Source organism: Camelina sativa, chromosome 15, assembly GCF_000633955.1.
Source record: "Camelina sativa cultivar DH55 chromosome 15, Cs, whole genome shotgun sequence".
In the NCBI taxonomy this organism is placed as follows: domain Eukaryota; kingdom Viridiplantae; phylum Streptophyta; class Magnoliopsida; order Brassicales; family Brassicaceae; genus Camelina; species Camelina sativa.
In genome coordinates this window covers 19,505,598-19,509,734 of record NC_025699.1, presented here as the reverse complement: position 1 = coordinate 19,509,734, position 4,137 = coordinate 19,505,598, and positions in this window count along the sequence as shown.

The following is a 4,137-nucleotide window of genomic DNA, read 5'->3' as shown; positions in this document are numbered from 1 at the left end:
AGAAAATTTTCAAAATAGAATAAAAAAGGTTAAATTGCATATTTATACATATCTTTAGACAATTATGTTCACTTAGACTTTATAAACAAATAAAAAAACTCAAAATTATCATCATTAAAAGTCTATATTTGTATCATCCCTAACGTGTATTAAGTGTTACTTGTCTTACTCATAAAATGTTTTGGGGAGGTTGTCTAACATAGAAAAATTACTTATCATTTCTTTGTTTCATCTTTAAAAAGAGTTTTACTCTAAAATCACAATATGAATGATCATAGAGTCCTATATATATTTTTTTGGTTAAAAATAATCATATACTGAGATTAATAAAATAACGTCATAAATGGGTTACAGTTTGTGACTATATTGCTACTAACGTATATGTGACCATGTTGCCACTACTTAATATTTTGTGAATCGTAGAGATTTATAACAAAGAAGTCGCAATTTAGCGACTAATTTGTGATGATTTTGATTTTTTGGTGAAATAATAGGCGCCACTTATTCCCTCCTTATATTTTTATGTGTGACTAAATTGAGACTATTGGAGACGCCAATCTAGAATCAAATACTTTAGGTTTTCATTGTATCTCTCTCGATTTGCTTTTGTTCTCTCCTAATTTTCTCACTTCTCTTTCATTTTTTCTCTCAATTTGATATTTCTCTCTCTTAATTTGCTTCTCTTTTCTCTTAATTGAAACTGAAATCATGGTTGGAAAAGGGAGATCTGTTTTCTGGTCATCTCTTTCGTCCCAATTTCTGTTGAAGATTTTAAGGCTTTGATCCGTGGTTCCGTGGGTGGTGCAGCAAGTCTGACGGAGGATGGCATCGCTCTCTCTCATATCACGGCGGAGCTAAGACGGTGAGTTTGGGTTCCTTCTCACGTCTATCTATGGATTTGAATACCTTTATAATTGTATTGAAACTTACGCAAGTCTCACATTTCAATTCACAGCCTTAAAATGGAAAAAGTAAGATTATTCTGCCTCTGTGAGTATGGTTGATAAGCATACAAATTTACAGCTTTAGTTTCAGCTCTGTCTCTTATGAGGTGCATCAAAACTGTAACTTAGCTTTCTATAATACACCATTATAATTTGGTGAATAATGTATACGAGATGTTCTGTTATTTAATAATGTTTACCTCTCGATTGTTGTTTCAGTCTCATCTCTGTTTCCATGAGTTAGACCATATTCTCAGATCTGATTAGTTCTCGGCTTTAGGATTATGTGAAATTTGGGGTTGTTAAAAACATAAATTGATACTTGCGTTCTTACATTGTTTTCTGATTACATAGATTTTACATTGTTTTTCCCTTGAGGTCTGATTATTTTTAGCATTATGATTGAAAGTGATGTATTTCAAATCTGGGTGTAATTTGTTTTCCTGTGCTCAGCAGCTAGTTTTTACACAGCTCTAGCTCCGAGGGAAGAAGTCACCACGCTGCACATAATAACGCAGAGAGATCACAACAACAACAAAATTAATTAAGGAGAAGAAAGATGTCGTGGCAAACTTACATTGATGAGCATTTGATGTGTGATGTTGGTGATGGCCAGGGACATCATCTTACCGCTGCTGCTATCGTTGGTCATGATGGTAGCGTTTGGGCTCAGGGTGCCAACTTCCCTCAGGTATAATATCCATTTTCAAGAGCAGCATGGTCGTGAAGCACTGGTTAGTGCTGGTTCACTTCATGTCATGTTCTTTTTTGTTTTGTTTTGTTTTTACAGTGCTTCTGTTCTTTCAGCTGCATAACATTGAGCATTTGAAAAGCAAAATCGAGAGAGTCCTGCTTTTGAACGAGTAATGTATATATGACTCATTAACACTTCCATTTTTTCTTACTGTCTTTCCATTTTTTTTTAACTCATATGGATGTTTTCTTCAATCCTCTTAGGACGCTCGATGGTCTAAGTTACTACGAAATGAAAATACTCAACTACTCATGTTTGAGATTTCCATAGGTTGGACCGATGTGATGAAGGAGAGGACGAGGCAGTGCAATGAGGTAAAGATTCATCCATGTGTTCCAGATTGTATAACTATATTTCTTCTTTTCTCAAATTTTTCTTGTTAACCACATATCAAGGAATCAATCCCTCTCTTAGAGATGCTGAAGAGAGGCTTGCTGAGCATGGGAAATCTTCAACGGAGAATGCCACATATGACCCATCATGGCGAAACTTCCTCGCGACTGAACTATTTTTTATCTTGGTTGTGATCTTTTGGTTATAGGATTTGGTTGGTTATATGGATGGATAGATGCTACATTTTTTGGGGATAATATAAATCAAAAATTGACATTTTATTTTAGTTTTAATTTATTTATTTTTTAGTTTTTTTTTAAATTTTAATTTATGATGGTCGCAAATAAGTTGTTGATAATGTGACCTTTTTGCAGCTACAGTAACTTAGTCCTAAATTAAACACTAGAAAATTAGTCTTAATTAAGTCCCAAATTTACGACTGCAAAACCCNGGTGGACATCTTCTTTGAAAAGGCAGAGGAAGAAATACTAAGCTGCTGGAGAAAAAGAAAAAGCCATTGTAGATGCTGAGATAGTTCTTCCAGATAATCAGAGTGGTGATGATAGTGAGGATGGTAAATCGGATGCAGGTTTATCCGAACTTGCAGAGTCAGATGATGAAGATGAGATTGTGGACGATGATGTTGGTATTGCAGAGGAGGACATTCAAGTATTCAACAATGAAAATTATGAGGAACAAATGAAGTATATCCTGCAATAGATGATGAATCNAGTGACTTTGTGACCATTTAGAGACTATTTCGGTAGTCCCAAATGGCATGTTTTCGTGTAGTGATAGCCGCTTTCCTGAGCTGCCAAAAGAAGACCATAGAGAGATAGAGATACTTACAAGTCTTAACACATGCCAACTTTTTTGTTCATAAACTATCAATATTACCATAGCTGCTACCTGAAACAAAAATCGAAACCATGTAAAAATATGGAAAAAAATGGCCAGCTACACAATGTATGCCGCAAAACATGGCCACATATCTGAAGTTTAATAATGTACCCCTAGCTACACTAACTATATGTTTGACATGCCCACATACATCAAGTATATGATGTTATGTGTTTCACATCATTGACATAGAATATCGGTTAGCCGTGTGATTTTCCCCGACAACGACCGGCGTTGACTCATCGGAACCATAACCGGACAAAACTGAAACCCGAATCGGGCTCCTGCGACCCAATAAAAAAATTCAACCCGGTGCGTTTATTGTTATGGATCGATTTTATTGGGCTTTATCTGTTAGTAAAACAGGCCCATTTTCGATTAATTCAATTGTTATGGTAAAAATGAGAATCGACGAAAACAAGAAAAGTTAAAAAGTTTTATCCTAAAAATCGTAGAAGTGTTGAAGAAATCCCCTTTTCAATTAGAGTTTTTACTGGTACAAAATGCAGTGAAATCTTTGCTGGAAATCGAAATAAAGAAGAAATCGGCTGTTGATTCACGTCCAGATGAGGTAAATTTGGATGTTTGATGTTGATTTTTAACTTTTTTTGTCGTTTTGAACAAGTGGGAAAGTGGGATTGTTGTCGGAAAGATTCTCCTTTATATGTTATTGTCGGGTTATCTCTAGGGTTATTGTCGAGTATTGTTGTGTCCTTAGTTTCATTGTTTATAACAACATTTCTCGGTCGTCTCTGAATTATATATCATTTTTTGTAGTGAAAAAATTACAGTGAAAGTGAATTGCCATCATTCGGGCCAATTCACGACAGACAATGGAGTGTTGAAGTACATCGATGGAGTTATTGAAGTTTTTGAGGTTGATTCAGTGACAATTTTTCAAGACGTATTGTTGAAAATGCTTGCGAAAAGAGTCAACAACCTTGGGAGAATGTGGTACAAGCTACCATTCGAAGAAGTATCAGATAGGCAGCCTCTGTGGGAGAATGTTGATAGCAATAAGAATAAATTGGTGTCAAAAAGTCGTTGGGTGGGAGAGGTGGACATCTTCTTTGAAAAGGCAGAGGAAGAAATACTAAGCTGCTGGAGAAAAAGAAAAAGCCATTGTAGATGCTGAGATAGTTCTTCCAGATAATCAGAGTGGTGATGATAGTGAGGATGGTAAATCGGATGCAGGTTTATCCGAAC